Here is a 27630-nt window from a genome sequence, read left to right as displayed (position 1 = left end):
TTTCATTTAAAAGTGTATAAAAATTAAGAATATTGGACAGCTTCCCTAAAGAATTAGTATGGTCACATTTCCAGAATTGAGTACTTATTTTAAGATAAAATATTTAGAATTAGACAAAGAAGAGCAGCATTCCAGCTGTGATTTTTATGTCTCATGTAGCTGTGTCCCACCTGCCCCAAGCATCAGTGGTTCAAACAATGGGCATTCTTGGCTCTGTAATATATTTGTTGGAAAAAACTGAAGCAATTAGCAGAGGCAATTTCAAATCAGAAGACTCAGGAGAATTATGTCAGTGAGGCTATTGAATAAAACATATCTTTGGTTATATTTTCTGTATAATATTAGCACAGTTAAAAGAACTTGCTCAATTTTGCCTGGAGTGAGCTATCTTTAGTCCCTCAATTAATCTCTATTCCAATAGTTAATTGTCATTAGTTACTATTTCCATAACAATATATGCTTTTAACATAAGTGTTTTATAACAAGTTTTTGAAGAAATTTCTCTTCTCTGTGGTTGATGAGGCAAAAGTTAATTCACATAAGATTCACAGGAAAACAACAAATTATATGGATCTTATGTCTCACGTGGAAACCACCTGCAGTTACCTTTGACACAAGTCAACAGATTGCAGTTCATGCTGAATCAATAAAGGTAACTAATTTATGGAAGGTCACCTCTGGAGAGAGCCAAAAATCCAACACAAACCTCTGTCCTTATTATCCATGGTCTTGTGCCCCCCAAATAATATTATAAAGATTTAGAATCCAATTGGAAATAAAACTGTAATGTGAACACATACAATTGAATGTAGCATCAAAACTGCCAGCTATCACTAATCTTTCTTAATGTGTGGCAACCAGGACACAATGAGAAGTGAGATCTGATCCCCAAAGGTCCACTGACACCAGAGCCTTAGCTCCAGGATTGAATAATGCCCTATTGAGGATTGACTTTCTGTTACCTGAGTCAGGTTAGATTGTTAAAAGCAACAGACTGCGTCTCTGGTGGGATTTCTAATACAAAATTGAAATAGCAATAACCAACATACATACATGCCAAAGGCTGTTTAAAAGTCAAGCTTATTCAATTAAAAAAAAAAGTCTCACAACTTAGAAATGTGACTCAAAAATCTGGAAGGCAATTCCTTCCCACACTCACAACTATTTGCTCTCCCATATCAACTTCTCTCTTTTATCTTTATTCTCAGAAGCTTCCGGGGTACTAAGTGTTTCCTGAATCATACGCTCTCCCAAAAGACCTGCTTTGGCTCTCTTTTTTCTCTCACTTTACATCAGTAGGAAAGATTTGCCTATATACATAGGATAAATCTTTAATCTCTTTCCTTTGCTTTTCACTTTAATGAGAAATACTGGGAGACTAGGAATTATATAGTGATATTCTAGCTGTTATTTTCTCACTGAAAAATATAATTTTGGAAATCATTTAACTTTTCTTTGTTTTCATACAAAATGCCCCATTTCTGGAGGAGAAATGTGCTCTATTTAGGAAGCAAAATGTGCTGAGTAGAGGAGAAAGTAAGATATCTGGGCTTGGCGTATACGAATATCACCCCCTGGTCTAGTTACTAAAAACTGAAAACATTTAAAGATTCCCACTCTCATGATTTTCTAATGGATTATTGTAAAAGATACTAATACAATCCATACTAAAATGGGAAGAAAGGAAGGAAAGAAAGATGGAAGGTAAGCTAATATAAAGTATTCAACCCCACAATCATCTTCAAAAGCTGAATTCAGCAAAGGGCTATTGACCCATGAGACATGAATCTGTTTCCAAAGACATCTTTCATGTCCCACACCTTAAGTTCTCAGCTGCCATTACCACTTGGCCTATTGTTTTACCCATCTTTACATCTTTTATCTAAAATACAAAGAAAAGTTTCCAGTTTGACAGAGAATTGCCAAACGCACGTAGAAAGTAGTTAAGGACGGTGAAGTTCTTTGAGTTCAAGGCCTCCTGACAGAATATCCAGGATCAGTCCTTCTCTGCTTCAGAACCCTGAGGCAGGTGTTTGCATAGAAGCTTCTGTCGCTGGTAAACATACCCAGTAATGACCACTGTTCTCCTGAACTGTTTCCTTAATTCTCTTTAGTACCAATCAGACACAATACCCAGGACCACCAAGGAAAATTCTTGCGTATATTATAAGGTTGAGTTCTACCACTATGTTTCCACCTTGGTCTATATTTCTAAGTTTTCACTAATTTCACTAATGATGCCTGTCTAGCTTTGAGGGACTGGAACTCTGTTTAGGGCTAATGATTGAGAACTCCTGTTTCCTGCTTCTCACCAGGTCTGGAGAGTGAGGTGTTACCAAGTCCCCTACCTGGGACCTTGACAAATGGATAGACTTTCTAAACGGAAATACCTGCCACTGAAATTCTGCTGCTTGAGACTCTCGTTATTGTTAATTATTATAGTATATATAGTATATTATAGTATATTTCGGAATCACTATTTCAGGTGAATTGTCCCATAAATAAGATAGCTCTCTGATTCCCTCGTCTGATTTGACACAGTCTAGACTGTAAAATTATTGAAATAGAGAATATAGCATTCATTCCTTTTTACACTCCAGAGCCTGGCATAGTTAATACTGTAGCTAGAGGCATGAATGAATTAATTCCCCTACCGGCAGGCTGAATCATGATTCTCCAAAGTTGCCCCTGTTCTAATCCCTGGAACCTGTGAATATATGATGTTACATAGAAAAGGAGGAGTTTGCAGTTGTCATTGAGGCTATGGACCTTAAAATAAGGAGAGTAATTTAGGTTATCCAGGTGGGCCCAGTCTAGCCACCTGATCCCTTAAAAGCAGCAACATTCTCTGGCTGGAGTAGACAGATACAGTGAAACTAGGAAGGCAGAATAGGAGCAGCAACAGGTAACGTCAGAGACTTCAAGTGTAAGAAGTATTTGATGTAGGTGGCTGTTTGCATGAACTAGATAGGGGCTTCTAGGAGCAACCTTCAGGAACTGAATTTGGCCAACAACATGAATGAACCCAGAAGTGGATTCCTCTGCAGAGTGTGCAGTAAGAAATGCTACTCTTGTGAACTTCTTGATTTTAGCCCAAGAAGACCCATATGAGACCTTTGATCTATAGAAGTTGTGAAATAATTAAGCTGTGACCTTAAGCTTGTGGTTATTTTTTTATAGCATCCATAGAAAACTAATACACGTCTACATTCGTAGGTTTCTCTGGTGTAGTTTCCTAGTGTGGATCATGTCTCACATCTATTCTCTTTCATATGTTCTTGAATACCATGCCTAGGAGGAATTGCTATTAGAGCAATTAAAGATTTCCCCAATGCAGGGCAATTTAATATAAAATATTTCTTTCCTTTAAACATACTCATAGCAGATGGTACTGATTCTCTAAATACATCAAATTCTTATAGCATTCACTCCTTGATGCTTTAATTCCAACAGTTGTCAAAGTTTTAAGTATACAAAAACCACCTAGAGGGCGTGTTAATGTACAGATTGCTGGGCCCCAATCCCAGTGTTTCTGATTCAGTAGGTCTGGAACCAGACATGTTCATTTGTAAAATAAGCGCCCAGGTGATGCTGTGCTGCTAGTTAGATGACTATCCTTTGAAGACCACCATTTTACTAAAGTCAAGTGATTTCTTCTGTTCATAAGATATTAATTTATTTTATTAATGATCCTTTTTTAACCTATTTATATACATAGGAAATATTCATCTCATCTAGGTATGAATGTCTTATTCTCTTCCATAGGAGAGTAGAAAAAATCAAATCAGCAAATTTTTCTGATGATAAAGTAGATTATTGAGGTCCCTGGTTAAAGTAGGGACCAGGGACTTTGTGGGTTAAAGTAGGTTAAGAAACCCATCTGCCCCTGGTTGGGGAAGATCCCACATGCCTTTGAGCAACTAATCCCCAGTGACATAACTATTCAGCCTGTGCTCTAGAGCCCTGGAACCGCAATTGCTGAGCCCATGGACTACAACTACTGAAGCCTGTATGCCTAGAGTTGTTGCTCCACAGCAAGAGAAGCCACTACGGGAAACCCACACACCATACTAGAGAGTAATCCCTGCTTGCCGCAACTAGGGAAAGCCTATGCACAGCAACAAAAACCTGCGCAGCCAAAAAATGGGTTACTGAAATTTGAAGATTACTTATGCCAATGTTTCTGAAGAGAGAGGCTACTGGTATTCAAGTTAGGATAATTCTCCACTGTGTCAAATTTTATTGAAGTCCAGTGTACTACTTCTGGTTCTTGTCTATCTATTGCCCATAGCATTCCCCAGTCTTTGTGACAACCAACAATGTCTCCACACATTTCCAAATGTCCCTGTAGAGGATGTACAGCACTAACTGAGAACTATAAATCTATGTTATTAAAGTTTACATGCTATTCTTCCCTAATACTAATAAGGATTTTCAAACTTTATTCTGTTTTATTCATAAGTACTGGTTATTCTAGATATTTTATTTAATATAAATATATTACTATGTTAACTCCCTGAGGCCACAACCAAGAAAATTATGTGGCTGGTACCATGAATTGGCTCACACAAAAAACACATTCCTTTCACTTTAAAGTATGCAGAGGCCGGAAAGTACAGGCCACCACTTACCAGAGTTCCTGCAGTTTCCCTGTGTGATTTAAATTCCACCAATCATTGAATCCTCTTGACCTGGAATCAGAAAAAAGACATCTATGAAGAGGAACTAAGCAGGAAGCATCTATTTTAGTCACACATTATAGTAATAATGCTATATTTTGAAGTCAGAAACTGCAGCAATAGCTTTCAAATTTACTAGTCAACTTCCTGACTCCACAGATTCCCACCATTTCCAAGCTAGTAGACTCCTGAACTATCCAGTTCTACTGTATAGCTTTAGGACACTTTCCTGGAAGCCATATGACTATAGGACCTAAATCTCAAAGTTCAGCCTTAAATCAGTTTCTTTAGCATTCCCCCAAATTCTGTAAGCCATATCATAGTCAGGAATAAATCCTCTTATATTCAAACTAGCTAGCAAGGGGGTCTTCTCTCTATCATAAAATACAGATAAAATCTCTATTCAATACAGAATACAATTAGAAGTAAATAATAATCAAAGAAAATGTTTTTTTGTTTGGTTGCTTTAAAATCTAGAATAAAAGTAATTCAAAAGTAATTCTTCCCAGATGAATGAATGAAACAAAAAAGTTATAATAGGTACATAATACTTTTGCTGGATGGAAATCTAGTGGCAGTTCAAGAAGACAAAAATAAAAGATATCTGACTATCGATGGGGTTGGAATTACAGATAAACAAATTAGTTTTCATCCTGGTAACTTCTCTTTATTCTTTCTCTACTTCAAGCTATCAAAGTGGTACATATTTTGTCATTTTATGATCTACTTGGCTTTTCTCAAAATTTTCATTCAAAGTGAAAGAAAGTGAAAGTGAAGTCACTCAGTCGTGTCCGACTCTTTGTGACCCCATGGACTGTAGCCTACCAGGCTCCTCTGTCCATAGGATTATCCAGGCAAGAGTACTGGAGTGGGTTGCCATTTCCTTCTCCAGCAGATCTTCCCAATCCAGGGATCAAACCCAGGTCTCCCACATTGTAGGCAGATGCTTTACTGTCTGAGCCACCAGGGAAGTCCAGTGCAGAGGTAACTATAAGAGCTTATCCAGCCCCACTTGCCTCAGCTTAAAACAGACACACATCCACAGACACAACCCCTGGCTTCAGGGGAGGCAGAGACATTCTGGTGAGGTTATTGAACATTCTAAATATTGTAAAACTGATTTATCAGCCAATCTACCTAGTGTTTAATGACCAGGGTTATGCCATGGTGGTATCTGTTTTTTCTTCCTTAATCAAAACCCAAAATTTAATGCTGGCTTTTCCTATAGGGAGCCAGCATCAGGGAAGCATTGCATTATATATTTATTTAATGTTTAACTTAGTTACTTTTCAATTTTTCATTTGATGTTCCTCATATTTTAATAATATTCTAAATTCACCATTTAAAATGTACACATCTATCCATGTCTAGCTATCCCTTTGTTTCCACATTACACACTCAAACACATTGCACATAGGTACACCACAGTTAGCTCACAGAAAGCCTTTCTGTGCATAAGAGATCACAAAAGATGTAGAGCTTGAAAATGTACATTATTGCAATACAAACTAAATTGAATATTAAATATAATTTCTTAAAATCTCTATAGGTATTTCCAAAACTCATGCCTTAGCCTCGCACCATTCTGTTTGACTTTCTTGTTGACTCTTTTGCTGTTGTTCTGCTGTTGTTCTGGTTCTCCTTCCATCTTTCTCTCTTTCTAGATCATTCTTCTGTTTTTTTCCCTCCTTTTTTCTTTAGTGGTCCTTCCCTTTCTTCTCTGCGTCACTCAGATCCCTCGCCCCCTAAACCGAACACTAACCATAAATCCTTACTTTTCTTATGCCATTCACTTTGGTTCCTAATCTTAAATTCAGCAGACACTGCATATTTTAAGAGTGTATCTAAAGAATTCCAAGATCTCCATCTTCTATTCTTTGATAATTGGGGTTGGGAGGTTGGGGGTTGGAGGGCTGTGGATGGTGTAGAAGGATTCAAAGAACATGTCATATTTTCCATTTATGAAAAGATTTAACTTTCTGTTATTGATGTTGGAATAAAATAAATATTTTTAATTGCATGGTGAGATGAAAGTGAAAGTTGCTCAGTTGTGTCTGACTTTTTGTGACCCCATGGACTATAGAGTCCATGGAATTCTCCAGGCCAGAATACTGGAGTGGGTAGCTGTTCCCTTCTCCAGGGGATCTTCCCAACCCAGGGATCAAACCCAGGTCTCCTGCATTGCAGGCAGATTCTTAACCAGCTGAATCACCAGGGAATAAATATTTCAAATTAAAGAATTAGGGGGAAGATATATAACTATAACCTTTATATTGCAAAGGCATCAAATTAATTTTAGCTGATAATTGGTTGATTTCTTCCATCGCATATCTTTCCATTAGCAGCTCCAATTAAATCGTGATTACTATCTATGTATATGTTTTGAATATATGTTTTCATATCAAGTAAATTCTAAAAGGATATTAAAATCTTAATTTATTATTTTAATACTCTAATGTTTTTTACCTGCTTTATAAAGTTCAGTTTTTTCTTTTTTTCCAGCTTCTTGCTTCACTGTATCTATTGCTGTCCTGTAATTTCTCATGACTTACATTATTGCCAAAATCATTTTCTGTTTCCTAATCACACAGCTTGACAGTACTTTCACTCTTCCTCATTTCAATACTCCATTCCAGCTGCATTTGGAATCCTCACAGATAACAGACATGAACTTAATAGACATGCTCCTCAAGACTGGTAATGAGAAGGAAAAATGAAACTATCTCATTCAGGAGCTGAAATTATTAACTGTGAATTTCCTCATTTGTCTCATTTAATGTGGTAATTCATGTGCTAGCACATTTAAAACTGTACAGTGTTATGCAAATATTGGTTATTATTTACAATAATAAAAAAAACAAAATACTTTCTCTTCCCTGCCTCCATAGTCTTCAGAAGCTAATTCAAAGCATAAATGTTTTGAACTGTGATTTCATTCACTAAAGGCTGGTCAGAAAAGAGCCTAACAAAAGCCTAGTTTTGACAGTAAAATGTAGTAGAAAACACATCTATGGATAACAGCCATTTACAAGGATTTTTGAGATCCAGGAAGATACTTCCTAGATGAAGGTGTAAACATAAACAAATCAGAAGATGGCTAGAAGGTTTGCTTCCGGCTTACATTAAAGAACTAGTTGCCATAATTCATTTAGATGAAGTCATAACACAGAATTTATAGTAGCAGACACATTTGACTTTTATTGTATTTTCAGAGAAAAAAAACTATTTTATCTGTGAAGTAAAGCAGGGAAAAAGTAACTGGGTACGGAAAGCAAGCAAATATTTATCTGAAAACCTTCAAAGTTGCCCCCAAACCTAGAGATATCTGGTAGGGTCATTGGCAAGGGGTTGATAGGAAGGGCAGAAGGCTTGGGAGAGGAAGTTTGGCAAGAAACTCACAAAAGTGTCAGGGAAAAGAAGTGTCAAAGCATCGTTTTCCATTTCCTGGAACTCACCAAAAGTCAAGATAGCACACTGGCAAAGTATGGTGAAAACAAACAAATAATCAACCAAAAATCTTCATAATATATTTCTTTTCCCAAAATAGGGCAGTTAATATCTATAAGATAACTTAAAGTGTTTCAGAAAGACCATAATATGTCTGATCATTCCTTAATTCATTAATTTTCTAGGCAAGGCTTTCACTCCATTTCTGGTACACGCAAAAAGTAGAGCCAAATACAAAGACTCCGGGAAAAACAGCAATAAGAACAACAGCGACAACATAACATGGCTGAAAGGTAACTATCTGGCCATGACCAGTATTCTACCTAAAAGATCTTTGTGACTCTGAATAGGCAGTTTATTGTTAGTTGGTTTTTTTCCCTCTCTTGGTGATTTTCCTCTCTACTGTTTTGTCAATATGTTACTTCAGTTTCGATCTGAATTTAAGGTACATTTTATATCCTAAAATCTACTGCTTGACTCCCCTCAGTCCTTAAATCTCCTTTAGAATGTTATGAAAGCTATTTAATATGATTATTTCTGATCTAAACACCTACAGCATACAAGCTTCTTATGATCTACTCAGGTACAGCTACGCCCTGGTCTTTTAAATATAAATTGACTTCAGTTACATAAAAAATTATATAAAGATTAAGACAATAGAAATAAACATAGCTAGATCACAGAAGAGAATCAAGAAAGGGGAGGTTCATAGATACATGCAGGAAGTAACAAATTAACAAGGGTTTTTATAATGGCATAATTAATGAACTGCAATTTTACATTAGTCTTCAGCAAAAGAAATATGGAGAAGGAGTAAGGGTTATTATGCATTAATGAAGACTATGATAATAGAGTAGCAATATTAGAGAGCTGTAATGGAATTCAATTTTGTAAAGGAAAATTCCAGAAAGACAGTTGATAAAGCAACATATTGATATGAGCTAGTCAATTGTTCTCAGAAAATTGCACTAACTTAACTACAGTATTGAAATTTCAATTTTACTTATAAAAGTACAAAAAAAAGAGAATGTTATCATGATATAAAATACATTAGTCATTTCTATGTATAATTCAATTTTTGTTATTCTTTTCAAGGCTTTTATGTTTATTTTTTTAAAAATAAGTATTTATTCCAAAACAATTATGACAAAGAGTTACAAAGCTAGAGGCTCAAAGGAATTAAATAATTTTACAAATGTGCACTCATCTATTAAACAGAACCAGAGCCACAGATAGCACCTGGAGTGTTTCTCTTGATGCTGACTTGCTCTCCTACATCACCACCTAACCTCAGCTCTGGGTGTTAACCTGAACAATATCTTTCTATTTACACTTTCTTTCTAATTGTATTTAAGATGAATTTATTCCAACATTGCCAGACTTTCTACTTTATGCCATGCTGAAAAAAATTCACTTTTAAATACAATTTAGTTGTTATTAGAAATGAAGTCAATAAAGATGATTTACTCTAGTACTCCCTTAGGGTATTTCTCCTTTTCTATTTCTAGAAGTAAATAAATCAGCACTTTTTGAAGGAGGTAAATTGTAACTAGAAGGAAGTCAGTGATATGTGACTGGTTCTTTCAGTAATACAGTGGCCACTCTTCACATATATTCCTGCTTGTACCAATATAGTTTCTCTCTTTATAGGTAAGGATCATAATATGAAGTTTGTTGGCTTTTGGGAGTTTGCTTTGGTAAAATAAAAATATAGAATAGAAGAATAAAATTTAGAAAAATGAGATACAGGTAGCTAAGCAGATGAGGCCATTTGCTGTTTTAATTATTAATTCAGTTCAGTTCAGTTGCTCAATTGTGTCCAACTCTTTGTGACCCCATGGACTGCAGCATGCCAGGCTTCCTTGTCCATCAACAACTCCAGGAGCTTGCTCAATTAATTATCAAAAACTTTCAAAATAAAATTGCATTTTAAAATGAGCTAACGATACAACTTCTTTGTACAATTGTTTCCTTGATTAAGATTTCATACTAAGTAATAAATGAGGAAATTCAAGAATACAATGTATTATTGTTGAAACATACAAGAATTAGAATTTGAAGTGAGTTTTTAATAAGTGATTATATTTTTTATCATACAGGCTCCATAAGGTAAATGGTTTATATATTAAACTAGAAAAGTAATGAAAAAGAAAAGCTATTGTTTTTCTCATGCAATACATTTATATCAAAAAGAAATAAAATTTAACAATATGGGCTTTTCTCTTAGATACTTATAATAAAAGACCTTGACTGTCAAAATGTCGTTATCATTGAAAGGAAGACATCAGTCAAAAGAAACAATAATATTTGAGCAAGTTATTTCTTAGCCTCTGTGACTACTTCTGTAAGTATTTTAATTTTTGGATTAGCTTTTCTCCAAAGACTTTTTTTTTTTTTGAAATTGTAACATTAATTTCTCAATGGAAGAAAGTGGAAATAACATTTTCAGAGAATTTAAGTGTTTTTTCCCCAAACTCTCACAAGAGCAAGGACACTTTCTAATAATATATAAACACAAAACTATTATCATACACTGACACTGTGGAAACAGTGTCAGACTTTATTTTTTGGGGCTCCAAAATCACTGCAGATGGTGACTGCAGCCATGAAATTAAAAGACATTTACCCTTGGAAGGAAAGTTATGACCAACCTAGACAGCATATCAAAAAGCAGAAACATTACTTTGCCAACAAAGGTCTGTCTAGTCAAGGCTATGGTTTTTCCAGTGGTCATGTATGGATGTGAGAGTTGGACTGTGAAGAAAGCTGAGCGCCGAAGAATTGATGCTTTTGAACTGTGGTGTTGGAGAAGACTCTTGAGAGTCCCTTGGACTGCAAGGAGATCCAAGCAGTCCATCCTAAAGGAGATCAGTCCTGGGTGTTCTTTGGAAGGACTGATGTTGAAGCTGAAACTCCAATACTTTGGCCACCTCATGTGAACAGTTGACTCCCTGGAAAAGACCTTGATGCTGGGAAGGATTGGGGGCAGGATGAGAAGCGGACGACAGAGGATGAGATGGCTGGATGACATCACCGACTCAATGGACATGAGTTTGGGTAAACTCCGGGAGTTGGTTATGGACAGGGAGGCCTGGCGTGCTGCGATTCATGGGGTCGCAAAGAGTCAGACACTACTGAGCGACTGAACTGAACTGATTATCATACACAAGAAATTTTACACAGATATAAAGTATTATTCATATAGAGTCCACACTGAAACTTCTCCAATTGTCCTTAAAATCTTAAGAAACTAGAATCAGTTAAATTTACACATTACATTTGGTTGTCATATCTCTTTAATGTCATATTCTAAATTTGCCTGATAGTTTCCTCATGATTAGAGTTTGGGGGAAGAATTCTACACAGGTAACATTGTGCATTTCCCTGAGTATCTCATGAGGAGATACATAATATCTTGTTTCATTATCAGCAGTGGTCAATTCAATCACTTGGTAAAGGTAATGTCTACCAGATCTCCTTATTTTAACTGCACTGTTTATCTTTTGTAGTTGATAAGTAATCTGTGAGGTGGTACTTAAGATTATGTGAATGTCCTGTTCCCTCAAAACTTTTTACCCACTAGGTTTTCACAACCACTGATGCGCCTTGTCTGGATCAATTATTGACACTGGTGTTACAAAATGGTGATTTTCTCATCTTATTTTTTCTTCTACAAATTAGTATATGCTCATCTATAAAGAGGTTTCCCTTCTTACCACTGAACTTCTGTATGTATTACTTCTTTGTCCATTGTTGATAACATGTTCTTTTTTATATTCAATATGCTAAAATACATTAATACCATGACTTTTTGTTGATGCTAAAATTGTCCCAAATATGAGCACCTACAAGATATCTCCTATGTTCATCTTATGTATCCCCATCATTTTCTTTGTACTTCTTTGCTTTCCCTCACAATCTGACATTCTAATGAGATATTATCTTTTTCATTACTATATTTTCATATGATTTTTCATCTACTTGTGAGCTTTCTATTCTCTCCCACTACTTTCTCTTTCTATCTATTCAAGAATCAATATCACACTTTTAATTACAAAAGTCTTACAATATGTTTTAAAAGTTGTCCTTCATTGCTCATTTTTTAGAAGTCTCATGGCTATTTTTATGTTTCTTTTTCCATATAAACTTCAAAAATCTACTTGAACAGCTCCATAAAGTAAATTTGTGTTATTCTTATTATGATCATGCTAAATTTATTAGTAAGATGGGAATAATGTTCACTCATACTATTTAAAAACAAGAAAAATCTCCAAATTAATTCAGATTTTCCTTTCAAAATTCTTTAATTTTTCCTCACATCAGATTTTATACATTTCCTGTTTAGGTATTTTTAAATGAATTCTTTTTTTGCTAATAATGTAACTGAAGTTTTATCTTCTGTTACATCGCATCATCAGCTATTGTTTGTGTATAAAAAGTATTATGATTTGTTTTCAGCTTAATATTCTATTACTTAACTGAATTTTAAAAATGATATTAGTGTTTTCATTAGCTGTCTTGGATTTTTCCAAATATACTACAATACCACTTGTAAACAGAGATAGTTTCACTTCTATTCCAATTCTTGGAGCTCTGTTGTTTATTCTGGATTGACTAGTGTCTCCACTATATTTTTATTTATTATTATTATTTATTTATTTACTGATAGAAAATTTTAATGAGTACAAAAAGTAGTAATTATACTGGAGTGGGTGTGTTAGTTGCTCAGTTGTGCCAGACTCTTTGCATCCCCATGGACTGCAGCCCACCAAGCTCCTCTGTCCACCGGACCCTCCAGGCAAGGACACTGGAGTGGGTTACCATTTCCTCCCCCAGGGAACTATTCCAATCCAGGCATCCAACCTGAGTTTCCTGCATCACACTCAGATTCTTACCATCTGAGCCACCAGGAAATACTGGGGTTTCCCAGGTGGTGTTAGTGGTAAAGAACACACCTGTCAATGCAGGAGACGTAAGAGACGGGGGTTTGATTCCTGGGTCCGGAAGATCCCCTGGAGTAGCAAATGGCAATCCACTCCAGCATTCCCGCCCCGAGAATCCCGTGGACAGAGGAGCCCGGCGGGCTACAAACCATAGGGCTGCAAAGAGTGGACAGGACTGAAGCGACTTAGCACGCAGGTATGAAAAATAGATACCTAGCAGAAAGCTACAGTATAATATAGGGAACCCAGCTCAGTGCTCCGTGATGACCTAGAGGGGTGAAATGGGGGAATGGGAGAGACTCATGAGGGAGGGGACATATGCATACATATGGTTGATTCATGTTGTACAGCAAAAACACAGCATTGTTAAGCAACTATATTTCAATTATTAATAAAAAACATAACTTCCCTAGTTCATTGCCACATCCAAGCATGTGTACGTGCTAGTTCTTGTGCCTGGAAACCCTTCCTTACCTCAACCTACTAGGTTCCAGAAATTAGAAGTGCTCCAAACAATCCCTGGTCTGGATGACGGACGATGCTCCAAGAATGACTCACCTCTGGGCACCCCGAACTCTAGGGCAGAGAGAGCACGAGGATAAAAGCCCCAGGGAGACAGCATCCTGTACACCCAGCCCTGAGGCTAATTGGACTACCGTCCCAGTGGCTGGCTGCCTGAAGCCCACCCATTCACTGGTGTCCAGCTCCCTATAGCCCGCTGACCCTGTGAACTGGGCGGGACCAGGGCGGGGCCTTCAAGCTTTTTGGACTCCTCCTTCTTTCAGGCGTGACCTCGGCTGACCCGCGTTCCGAAACTCAGTTTCCCGCGTGTAAGACAGGCTCAGGGCGCCTCCTCCAGGCACCCGGAGGAAGGAGGGTTGGTGCGGAGCAGAAAGAGCAGGCAATCAAGCAGGGGTCGCAGCTTGCTTAAAGGCGCAGAGGTAGGTACTATTTTCTTCTGCCTGCTTGCTTGCCTGAAGAGACGCCTAGAAAGCAGTCCCGGCCCAGGGCTCGAGTCACTAGCAACGCAGTGCACTGACCCCTCCGCCTTCGTCTCCCCCTGCCCGCCATTCCCGCTTCCTCAGACAACGTTAATATATTTTTAAATAATAGTGAAGTTAGTGGGTATCCCTGTCTTGTTCTTGACCTTAATACGAATGCCTCTAGTATTCTCCTAACATACTGGGTCTGCATTTTGCTTGTGTGTATGTCTAGTTATAATCATATATTAACATCAAAGAAGAATTAGTTCAGTTCCTGTTTTATTCAGTGTTTTGATAATTATAAAGGTTGTTAACTTTTGTCAAAGGCCACTTTAACATCTGTGAAGATGATCGTATGATATTCCTCTTAGATTTTGGGAATAAGTGTCACTTGGACATGCTGTTTAACTTTGTTTTGTTTTGTTTTGTTTTTTATTATGTTGGTATGAAATATTCCACATTGGTATCAATTATAGAAAAGTTAGAACTTAAAGATAAGCAAATACAGTAAAAATAAAACCTAACTTTAAACTCACTACCCAGATGGAATCAACACTAATTTTTTTGGCCAATTTTTTTTCTACCAGATTTATATTCTTTGCAAACATATTTTTTGTGTTTTTTTTTTTTGATTGTGTAGCTCCTTGTATTTATTTTTTATTTTTTTTAAATAAGTTTATTTATTTTAGTTGGGGGCCAACTACTTTACAACATTGTAGTAGTTTTTGCCATACAAGGACACGAACCAGCCATGGGCCCACACATGTTCCCCCTCCTGGACCCCCCTCCCACCTCCCCTCCATCCCACCCCTCCGGGCCATCCCACCACCCTAGCCCCGAGCATCCGTCCCACACATCGAACATGGAACGGTGCTCTGCCCCACACACGACAATCCACATGTTTCAATGCTATTCTCCCAGAACGTCCCACCCTCACCTTCTCCCTCAGAGTCCATAAGACTGTTCTATGCATCTGTGTCTCTTATTCTGTCTCGCATATAGGGTTATCGTTACCATCTTTCAAATTCCATATATATGCATTAGTATACTGTATTGGTGTTTTTCTTTCTGGCTTCCTTCACTCTGTATAATGGGCTCCAGTTTCATCCATCTCAATAGAACCGATTCAAATGTATTTTTTTTAATGGCTGAGTAATATTCTATTGTGTATATGTACCACAGCTTCCTTATCCATTCGTCTGCTGATGGACATCTAGGTTGCTTCCATGCCCTGGCTATTGTAAACAGTGCTGCGATGAACATTGGGGTACCTGCGTCTCTTTCAATTCTGGTTTCCTCGGTGTGTATGCCCAGCAGTGGGATTGCTGGGTCATATGGCAGTTCTATTCCCAGTTTTTTAAGGAATCTCCACACTGTTCTCCATAGTGGCTGTACTAGTTTGCATTCCCACCAACAGTGTAAGAGGGTTCCCTTTTCTCCACACCCTCTCCAGCATTTATTGCTTGTAGACTTTTGGATAGCAGCCATTCTGACTGGTGTGAAATGGTACCTCATTGTGGTTTTGATTTGCATTTCTCTAATGATGAGTGATGTTGAGCATCTTTTCATGTGTTTGTTAGCCATCTGTATGTCTTCTTTTCTCCAAAGACTTTAAGACAACATATATAAAAGTAAACAGACCTTAAGCATTATAAAATTTAAAATATTAAAACAAAAAAGTGAAATGGGGAAGAAGGAAAGTGATAAAAAGGCAACCAGTATGAGGCATAGTAGTCAAGAACCCTACTAACCTGGTAAATATCAGTAAATAAAGCAATACTATTGTCTTATTTCCTGAGTGAATATGTTTTATGTGCATATTCCTTTCAGGTTCTTCTCAGGCAAAAAGGTGGGTGAGAGACTCAAATTATACACTGTCCTGTGCTCAGTAGCTTCAGTCATGTCCGACTCTTTGTGACCTTGTGTACTGTAGCCTGCCAGGTTCCTCTGTCCATGGGATTCTCCAGGCAAGAATACTGATATGAGTGGGTTACCATTCCCTCCTGCAGGGGACTTTCCCGACCCAGGAATCAAACCCCTGGCTCCTGCATTGCAGGCAGACTCTTTACCACTAAGCCACTGGGGAAGCCCCACATTACACACTATGTGAGAATTATTGCTTAAAGCCTTTTAACTCCCTTTGAAAATGAATTGGTCAATACAACCCTCCTTTGTTTATTAGGAAGAAGGGAAGAGGTCAGGCCTTTGAGCAGAAACCAAAGCAGATGGTAAAGAGTCAACAATTCTCTTTCCCCGCCTCCCCTTAAAGAAGATTTAGGAAAGGTGAGGAACATATGAGTTCTCTTGATTTCAAATAGTTTCTATACCAGGAGAAACTGGTGTAAAGACTCTTTATAAATGTTACAGGTGTTTGCATTCAAATACGATCACACAGATGCTGACTGCGTTGGGTTGCAAGTCATCCTCAGAAGTAATGTGTCATAGATTTTCCCTAAATCCCCAAGCCAAACATCAGCTGTGGCTAAGCTTTTACATTTTTCTTCCTGGATATGAAGATCTCTCAGCTCATGCCCATGATTATCACTTTGTTACTTGAATCAATTTAAAGTAAAGCTGGAAAAAATAAACATCATCAGAAACTGCTTTACTGTGAATAAGGCTTGTCATACTGTGGACAAAGAGATAACCAGTTCTATCAGGCCTATTTTCACTGGCTTAATCGCCTTAGAATTTGGGGCCTCCAAGTCCACTCAAAACAGTTCTGCCAAGTGCAGCCTAAGGGAAGACCTATATCTGCCTTAATCCAGACAATTTTTATGCTAAGTATTTCTTCAGCATAAACACAGTGTGCAAGAGACTATTAATGCCCATTTCTTGCTGATCCAAAATGGAAAGCTGACTACTCTCTGACCGCCCTGCATCTTCCTCTGAATTTTTCTCATATGTTTTATTTCTGGGGCAACTGCTCCAAGAAAATGTAAATTTCAAAACATATAAAATCTCCATCAGTACACCCTATATTCCATGTTGAAATATTTAGGTAGGCTTTACTAATATTTACCAAGTTAGTAGAATTCTTGAATACTGTGTCCTGTACTGGGTGCTTTTTATTCTCTGACACTTTTTGGCCTCCCTATGTGTGCAGTCCTATTAATTCTAATAGCAACTAGGTGGAGTACCTATTATTAGCTGTAATTTTTTTTTTCTGAGATGAGGGCTATTTTATTTACTTGAGGTCACAGAGCTAAGAAATGAAGAAACCAAGTTAAGACCACATTGTCTGACTCCAAGGCTAGGCTGTTTCCTATAATTAGGTTGCCATCTAGAAATTTGGGCTACAGTTTCCATAAGCACTGATTATAAAGAACCTAATAACTGGATAGAGATAGGGAAAGTGAATTTGTTAAGGAAATATGGTTAGATGGTGTTCATGAATTTAAATTCAAATCAGTTGTCAGGACTGCATGTATCCAAGGAAACCATTTCACAAACAAAATTGTATGCACTTGATATCTTATAACGTCTACTAGAAAAAAGGGTACTTAGTACAGCTTAATAGATGTATTATAATCGGCATGACCTTAATATTTTAATTGTGTAACTAGCATGCATGATGCTATTCCTTTCAGTTCCATTTCCTACCTCAAAAAGACATGTTATCTGTCCATATTCACCACTTACAACACAACTGAGGAATTCCTCTCTGTTCCCTCGTATCTTCATTACATGTAGGTCCACTCTGTGCTAACTTATCTGTATCTAACTCCCTGAAGTAATTGTAAAACCTAAAATTTCTATCCCAATGTAAAACTTGCTAAAAACAGATCATAAGGCATTGGCTTAACAGATTCATTTCCCGGTTCAGAGCAGATACTCTGAGGAATGGCTTTGGGGCCAGAGGTGCCCCAGCCCAACCAGACTGCCAGGCAAGGGAAGATGAATTTAATTCAATACTTAAAGGTATCTTTTTTAATCCTAGTTAGTCAGATAATTGTGTTCAGGAAAAGTTATTTGCGTACACTACTCAAATCATTTCACCAATGTTTAAAAAGAAGAGAAAAAATATGGCGAAGGAGAAGAGGTAATAAAACCACCTCAGTAAAAACTGAGACATTACAGTATGTGACAACTGACCAAAATAATATAAATTGGTTAGTGACAGAGGCAACTTAAAATCATTTTCTCAGAATGACAAAACGATATTTGCAATTTTAAGGCAAATATTTTTGTATATTTTTATATAGCTATATAATTGCTATTGCTTTTTCTATAAAAGAGACTTGCAGTTGATCATGTTTGAGGTAATATTTATAAATTCTAAAATTATTAGTTTAATCTAAGATTAGGTTTTCAAACTGTTCATTCCTCAGAGTCCTAAAGTCCTGAGGAAAGGAATAACTACAAGAAGACAATGTGGGGATAGACATCAAACTCTACAGTCACATGTCTCAACAGTGTCCCACATAGAAATCTATCCAAAAAAGGTTATAAAACATAGTCTTTCTGCTAGTATTTTAATCTAATTATTCAGGTTGTTTTTCCATTAAAATGTTATGCAACTATTCTTAAACACTTAGTGAATTGTAATCCTCTTACCGATTTAAAGACCTTTTGAGTTGTTCAGTTAATGGAATATTTAATAAAATAATAACTTTGTAATAATATTTAGTGATATCAAACTGAGAATTATATTTCTGAAAATATTACATAGTTCATGAATTATAAGTGTTTCTAAACTTGCATATTCAACATTTTCTAAATCTTGTAGTTTATATGTTGCATATGACAATGACAATTGAACATGATGTTTAACAGCCCAGACTCTGTTGAGTCAGTTACTCAGGGGGCTTCGGTTGTGATAATTGATTTTATGTATCAACTTGATGGGCCAAGGAGTACTCAAATTAAACATTATTTCTGGGTGTGCCTGTGAAAGTATTTTTGAATAAGATTAGCAGGTGAATCAGTGGACTCAGTAAATTGCCCTCTCCAATGTGGGTGGGCATCATCCAATCTATTGAGGACCTGAATAGAACAAAAAGTAAAGAAAGGAGAAAAATTACCCCTTACTTTTCTGCTTCACTGCATGACTTGGAACATCTCATCTCATCTTCTTTTGCCCTTGGACAGGGATTTGTACCATTGGCTCTCCTGGTTCTCAGGCCTTTGGACTTGGACTGAGTTACATACCACCTTTCCTAGGTCACCAGCTTGAAGACAACAGACTGTGAGACTTCTCAGCTTCCATAATTGTGTGAGCCAATTCCTCATAATAAATCTCCATGTATTTATGTTCCCTATTGGTTCTGTTTCCCTAGAGAACCTTGACTATTACCTTGATCAAGTTATTTAACCTCTCTATGTCTTAGTTTATTCATCTATAAAATGGTACTAAAAAACACCTTCCATATAGAGTTATTGAAGGATTTCGATAAGAGAGTATATGTAAATCATTCTTGGAAATTAATGGATGACTCAGAACAGTATCTTGCAAGTATGATAACAGTCACTTTGAGAGTGTTTGCTATGTGAAAGGAAGGTAAGTGTTAGCTGTTTATCATTATGTATTTATTTATTTAAAAGAAAATGATGACACTGTGATCATTTCCTTGTCAATAATCATTGACAGCAGTGTATTACACAGTGCTAGAGCAATCAGGCACACAGGAGATTACAAGTAATAATGCAATAATGTCTTCTTGTGATAAGGTATGCTTAGCTGAAAGTTTGTAGTTAGCCATTAAATAATTTTGCCTGTGCTTTGGTTCTAATTTACTTTATCTTTTAAGAAAATTAAATATATTATGTATGAGATTACTCTTCAAAATAAAAGTCCATCTTTATGTGAAATTTGAGGAAATTTTTAGATGATAGTTCAGTTGTCTTGCATTGAGTTGAACAAAGTTTATCTTGCTTTATAGCACAAACATTTTACTTCCCATTATGGTAAGTAACATGGCATTTGTTGGACATCTATTTCAATCTTAGAATCACATTATTACCTCATTAATGTTCATGGTCTCTTTGAGAAAGTCAGTGTTATCAACTTTTACAATGGGGAATCATATGGCAAAAAGTCTTAGCAATTTATCCATTGTTTTGCATTGTTTTGAATCAAAGAGAAAGGCAGACACTTTAACTTCAGCAAAGTGGTTATCACCTTACAAGTAGTACAAACTAATAATTATCTTTCTTCTTGGAAACTAATATAGATATATGTGTAGGTCATCAATAAGAAACCTCTAAATTGTTTTCCTTTTTTTATTGCAGGACATTTGCCTATGACAGACCATGCTACATTCTACCTATCCACCTGCCTATCTATATAACTGTTTATCTATTTTTCTATCCTTCTATTACCAATATATTCATTTTTTTACTTAAAACGAAAAATCAAAATATGTTAAATATTTGACTTTAATTTATACTTGTCTGCAATATTTTATATTTCTTTTTTGCCTTTTCCAAAAACAAACAATATTTTTGGCCTATTTTTATTTGCTTAGTTCCATAATCAACTCAACTTCAAATCATTCCATGGAGTAATTTTCTAAATCATTGCAAATATGCTAAAATTTCTGTCTTAATATATCTTGTATAAAACTTCCTTCTATCAAGAAATAAGGGGTTTTCATCTTTCCCTTACAAACTATATTTCTCCTTTCATATACAGAGATACATTCTTAAGTAAATTTTTTGTTTGCATACTCATCAGCAGAAGCTTCTTTCAGTTGGATGGATGTTAAGATGGGGATTATTTCCAAAGAGTCTCTAATTAAGATTATCAGGAAGACTTGGAGTATCTGTGGGTGCATGTGAAGCCAACGACAAAGATATGAATGCATTATCGTGAACACCCTGAAGGACCAATGAGATGTGGACAATTAGGCCAATATATTTTTATACCTCTTTTGCCATCCTACCCTTTCCCCCACCCTTCAGAAGCTAAAAATGATTGAGTAAAGGAAAGCACAATGTTCTATTTAATTTAAACAGGATTTTCCCAGGATAATGAAATTACAGCTTTCTCATTATGTCACATGAACCATTAAGAGCTATCAGACATTTGAATTTGTGTTAAGAATTCCAGATCACTCATCAAGGATGTTTCTAAAGCACAACCTCTGTTATTTATTGCTATGTTACTAGAGAATAGGAACTCTGGCTGCTTTGCTCAGATATTATAGACTCATGTCATTTCCATTCAAAGAGATTTTTCATAATGGTTATGACACATTCTCTTCTTTATGTGTCTCATGCTTGTACTATCAGTTATGTGCCTTCCTCCCCTTCAAAGAAATATGTGGCGCTGAAAACTATTACTGAAATACCTAAACACACTTGACCAATCCTCTTAACACAAAAGAGTGTCTTTAAATGAAGACTAAGTAGTTAATAATAAATAAAGATAGAAAACAGAAAACTGCTGCTTTATTGGCTGTGTGTATTCACGTGCATAGCTATATATAAATGAGAGCAGGAAACACCATTGTTTTCTTTTTGATAAAACAAGAACAAATGTGCTTACATTTTCTGTCTCTTGCAAGCACTTTTTTCCTGGTTCACCAAATGTAGGGAAAGGGAAAGGTAACAGTGTAACATATCCTGTGTATGGGTTACTTTGATTGTCTGAATTTTATGTAATTCATAAGTTTCTAGTTTTAAATTGAATATAAATTTATTATGTAGTTATTCTTTATTATAATGTTTAATTCAGGCACATATCCTGATAAATACTTTTTAATTTTGTACTTCTAGGATTTTAAATTTTAATATATATTCAAATGATTCCTTGCTGTTTGCACATTTAACTGGAATCTGGGCATGAAATAAAAACGTTTGCTAAATTGTTGGGAAAAAGCCTTAGAAATTATAGTCATGTAAACATTTTAATAAAAATATTGAAAATCATTTCAAACAATATGTTCTAGAATCAACTAGAATTGTATATTTGATTATTTAGTTAAAGAAAGTCAATCAAAACAAATCTCATGAGGAAGATAACATTTTAGACTTTCATGCTGACCTATAGCGGAGAAGGCAATGGCACCCCACTCCAGTACTCTTGCCTGGAAAACCCCATGGATGGAGGAGCCTGGTAGGCTGCAGTCCATGGGGTCGCTAGGAGTCGGAGACAACTGAGCAACTTCACTTTCACTTTTCACTTTCATGCATTGGAGAAGGAAATGGCAACCCACTCCAGCGTTCTTGCCTGGAGAATCCCAGGGACAGGGGAGCCTGTTGGGCTGCCGTCTATGGGGTCACGCAGAGTCGGACACGACTGAAGCAACTTAGCAGCAGCAGCTGACATATAGTTTACTTATTGACAGGATAAACCTGATAAAAGCAAATTAGAAAATGCAAATGACATTCAATGAAAGATGAAATCTCAAGACTTTGGAACTGGAGTGACAATGAGATATTTGGTCTTAAAATTTTGTTTTCAGACTTCTTTATCATAAAGTTTTGTCATAATAATCCCAGTTGATTTTTGCCCAAGGAAAAAAACAATACAATGGATAAAAGATAGTCTTTTAACAAGTGGTGTTGGAGCAACTAGACATACCCATCCAAAAAAAAAGAATCTCTTTGGAATGCACTCGACTATGAGTTAAGTATTTGCATCTGCTTTGTAAAAATTATTAACAAAAAAAACTCTCTGTGGCGATATGTCCTACACATTATACTCAAGATTTTAAAGAATCTGCTTGCAATGTAGAAGGTACGAGTTCAGTCTCTGGGTCGGAAAGATCCACAGGAGAAGGGAATGGCTATCCACTCCAGTATTCTTGCTTGGAGAATTCCATGGACAGAGGAGCTTGGTGGGCTACAATCCATGGGGTCACAAAGAGTCAGACATGATTGAGTGACCAACAGTTTCAGTTTTCACATATGTGTGTGTGTGTGTGTGTGTGTGCGTGCGCGCTCAGTCATGTCCGACTTTTGTGGTCCCATGGACTGTAGCCCGACAGGTTCCTCTGTCCATGGAATTTCCCAGGCAAGAGTACTGAAGTGGGTTGCCAAGTCCTACTCCAGGGGATCTCCTCTACCCAGGGATCAGACCGCATCTCTTGTAGGCAGATTCTTTACCACTAGCACCACATAGGACACTGGAATCCATATTTATTTATATATATACACACACATACACAAATATACACACATGCATACATATGTACGTATATATATACATTTGTACATATATATATATATATATATATATATATACTCCTAAGGTTTCTTGCCAGAGCCAGCATCATGAGCATATGACCTATGCCATCTCTTTTGGTTTAATACTTATCTGTCTCTATCTTAAAATTCTTAGTTTCTGAACAAGGAACTTCATGTTTTCATTTCTCACTGGGCACCACAAATTAATGTAGCTGACAGTAGACGTTTGGCCTATATTATATTACCCAAAAACTGGAACATGTGTGTTTGTGTGTATGTGTGTATGTGTGTTTGTATGTTGTTTTTAGAAGTAAATGACTTTTTGTATCAATTACCAAAGAAAATATAGCAAATAACTAAATTATGCTAGCAGTGAATATGTTTCAGTTTTTGTATTTATTTTGGATTGGTTTATTACAATCTCAGATCTTCTTTTAAAAAGCAGAAATAGGAAAAACTGAGTTTAGATAGATAATGGAAGAGGGTAGATTCATTTTCAAAAGTAAAAACAGTAAAGTTCTGGAGTTATACTACTTATGTCCAAAGACAGGATAAATCATTTATAATCTGTGTGACTTTGGGTAAATCCTCTCTGTGTCTCAATTTTCCCATCAATGAATAGAGATAATAGTAATACTTACTTTGTGAGGTTATTTAAGAAAAAAATGAGATGTAAAACACTTAGTGCAATATTTGTCAAAGAGTAAGGGCTTACTACTGAGATATTTTTATTCCCAAATGCCTAAATTCATTAGCACAGTGCTTTGTAGGTGCTAAAATAAATATTAATTGAATTGTCAAATTAAAAAAAAAATCTTAAAAGACATGCAAGAAAAACTTTTTACTGACAGAATTAAATAATGCATTTTCTACTATGTTATATTTGATACATTAGTCTTTCAGTAGTGACTCAGTAAATAGGGAGGCTGAGATGATGAGATAGCATCACCAACTCAATGGACAAGAATTTGAGCAAACTCTGGGAGATGGTGAAGGACAGAGGAGGCTGACGTGCTGCAATCCAAGGTTTTGCAAAGAGTTGGACATAATTTAGTGACAGAACACAATAGGGATCTTAGAATATTGACATTTTTATTACATATAAAGCCCTTGGATTTCCTTAAAAGAAAGTATACATAAATTCTTAGACATCAGACAATATTATTTATCCCTTTCAAGTAATTTTCATCCATTTTTAAAGCATAAAAAATTAGGAGGATATTTAAAAAACCAACAATCTTGACCAAAGTGTTATTTTTAGATATCAAATTTATAATGTCGATTCATATGTACAATTAAAATTTAAATATGTTTGTGTGTGGCCTGCATCTATTCCGTATAGAATAAAAACAACTTAAAACTGTGCACTAGGAAATATTAAGAAGTTTCTTGAGGATCCACTTGATAAAGGGTGCTGGAGAACTGGTGATCAGTGGACATCTCTGTGTGGGTATGTGATTTGCTATAAAGGCTTGGAAAGCACAAAGCCTCCAAAGCTAATGAGAATAATATTCATAATCCCAGTCATAAGCCTGGTAACACAGGGGTGATTAAATGTCACTCTCGGGGGAAGAAATAGATTGATTCTGTTTCATACGTGGTGGGGGGAAGCTACAACTTCCTCAACTATGGCATTAAATATATGGCTGAAGTTGGATTTCAAGCGGAGACTAGTGAATTGAAGAGAGATAATTAACTGCTTCTGTGAGGTATAAGCACTTACCACATGCGGTCGTGGTTATATTGACTAAGCATCTAATTTGGTATTAGTACATTTTAGTTTCTGAAAGTGATCTTCCTTTTATTTCCAACCTTCTAGCAACCACCTAATTAGATTCTCTCATCACACCGCCCATCATCACTGCTAACAATGCCCTTCATCAGCCTCAAGATGTACTCTCCATCTTTTAAATAACAGACCTCCATGAACCTGCAACCTTCCATTGGCCAGGAGAAAGTTCACCTATAGCTGGGGACCTCTACAATGCTTTCTCTGCCTTCAGCCAGCTGTATTTCTGTAACCCTAATAAACTGAGTTAAAAAAAAATTGGCAAAGATGCAATACTTCCTCTTCCATGTGTATGCAAAGTACTCTGGAATTAAGTATTTATTTACGTATCTATCACAAACCAATTCTAACCGATATTTTTCTCATTTGACCATTTTTAGAAAGGAAAGTATTAAACTAATTTTATTAATCCATGTTATCTCTTTAAAGATTTTATCACACTGTAACTATAACATATATACTATTCTGTTTAATCATTAACACAAAGTAATTCCCATAGAGGCAACTGAATACCCACTTCCGTATAACAGGTTTAGTTTGGATCAAGGCAGATTTGAGATAGGACAGAAATAGATATGTGTCCACAGTATTCACTCTCTTCTGAAAGGAACAATATCTCAAAATAATATGAATAATAAAAAGCTTTCCAGTTAACCAAAGACAATATTCTCTTTTTATTAGCCCTTTCAACTGAAGGTATTAATTAACTTGAGTTATCCACTTTGGATTGTTGTTGGTTCATACAACCTGAGAGGTTAAAAACAAAATGTGAACAATAATAATTTTAAAACAAATTAATTGGTTAGAATGATAAATGCATTTGTTTAATTGGGGCAGTATCAATGTTTATGCTCTAGTTCTCTTTCTTTGTTTCACAATGAATCATGTAATGGAAAACCCCAGTATGTTCATACCTTAAGGACTCACCACGAGTCTCTGTTTCTTCCCACTTCCTTATTGATTAAGGAGAAGTCAATTGCTGCACATTTGAAAATGTCTATATGAACTGCTGCTGCTGCTAAGTCGCTTCAGTCGTGTCCAACTCTGTGCGACCCCTTAGACGGCAGCCCACCAGGCTCCCCTGTCCCTGGGATTCTCCAGGCAAGAACACTGGAGTGGGTTGCCATTTCCTTCTCCAATGCATGAAAGTGAAAAGTGAAAATGAAGTCTCTCAGTCGTGTCCAACTCTTCGCAACCCCATGGACTGCAGCCTACCAGGCTCCTCCGTCCATGGGATTTTCCAGGCAAGAGTACTGGAGTGGGGTGCCATCGCTTTCTCTGCTATATGAACTAGAGTAGTGCAAATTTTAAATAATTTATATTACAGTATCAATTTAAGCATGTTGTAGAAATATGAAGCATATTTTGTTGTTGTTCTGTTCTTTTGCTTCAGTAACAAAGTAAACAGACTTTTAAAAGAAAGATGATTGGTTTGTCCAGCTGCATAGTGTAAATTACAAAAAACTAGGAGAATTGAGTTCTGGTCTGATATCTCTTCCATTAGGCCTTGGTGCCTCATGCATGCCATTGTATTAGCATATTAATTTTCCATGATACAGTTCAGATTTTAAAGTAAAATGAACTACACCTAGGTATTAGCTGTAAATTTAGCACACTATGATACTATAATCCAGTTTAGCAAAAGGAGAAAGAAAAAAAGACAGAAAAAGTAGAAAGAAATGAGGACAGAGAGAGAAAAAACAATGGTACCAGAGAAGCATTGTTTTGAACTTGGTATTTGTTAGCTGCAGAGGAAACAATGCATATGTACTCATAGTGTGTACAATCTGTTTCTTTGTGAGGCACTTAACCTTCCTGATTATTCTGTGTTCTTAAGTTTATCTCTCTCTTTTATACTCAGCATTCTAGTTTCTGTATGTCAGACAGATTCAATGTTTTAAGACTGTGTAGAGTCTCTAATTTTATCAAAAAGAGAGAGTAAAATATTATGGGCTACAGACACCAGTTTTCCTTAAAAAATCATAATTAATCATTATTACTTACAACTGTAAAGAATCCACCTGCCAATGTAAGAGACTCAGGTTAGATCCCTGGGTCAGGAAGATCCCCTGAAGAAGAAAATGGCAACCCACTCCAGTATTCTTGCCTGGGAAATCTCATGGCTAGAGGAGCCTGATAGGCCATAGTCCATGGCTTTACAAAAGAGTCAGACATGATTTACCGTCTAAACAACAACAACAACTTGTAATTATATATGTAGATGTTAACTAAAGCTATACACAAATATGTAAATTTTAAAACTGTCAACATTTTTAATTGCTTATGAATTTTAGCCCCGGCAAATGTTTACTATCATTAATAGTAACCCCAGTGGCCTTACAACTGGGGTTGCCATTGGCACTGGACTCTACTGGAAGTCTTTATTTGGAAAAAGCCCTCCTTATGAATGGAAATAGCCTTATATTCTCAGAGTGCTTTTGCTTCCTTTGTCTGGCATGTTCCAAACAAACTCTTCTTCTACAACAATCACTTCTAATTATCTTTTGCTAGAAAAACTTAAAACAGCAGAATCTAATCTTTGAACAGAACTCTTATGTTATCATTAGTATTTTTCTGTATTTAAGTTTCAAATAACTTATTTTTTAAATTAAATACAAAGTGTCCTGATACAGACATCTCAAAAAAAGAAAAAAATC

At 36.2% G+C, this 27630-nt stretch overlaps 1 long non-coding RNA gene across 1 annotated transcript in view; it reads right to left on the bottom strand.

Annotated features, from left to right (window-relative positions):
* The window catches only part of LOC145546796 (uncharacterized), a 48867-nt gene that overhangs the window by 15998 nt on the left and 5239 nt on the right, over positions 1-27630 (bottom strand). Inside the window, exons 2-3 of the long non-coding RNA XR_014083278.1 lie at positions 7146-7373; positions 4632-4691 (exon numbers count right to left, since the gene is read on the bottom strand). This is a non-coding gene — a long non-coding RNA (uncharacterized LOC145546796). The remainder of the gene's footprint in view (positions 1-4631; positions 4692-7145; positions 7374-27630) is intronic.

Source organism: Giraffa tippelskirchi, chromosome 1, assembly GCF_054371585.1.
Source record: "Giraffa tippelskirchi isolate mGirTip1 chromosome 1, T2T-mGirTip1v1.2.pri, whole genome shotgun sequence".
NCBI lineage: Eukaryota > Metazoa > Chordata > Mammalia > Artiodactyla > Giraffidae > Giraffa > Giraffa tippelskirchi.
This window is presented reverse-complemented; position numbering and strand designations above follow the sequence as displayed.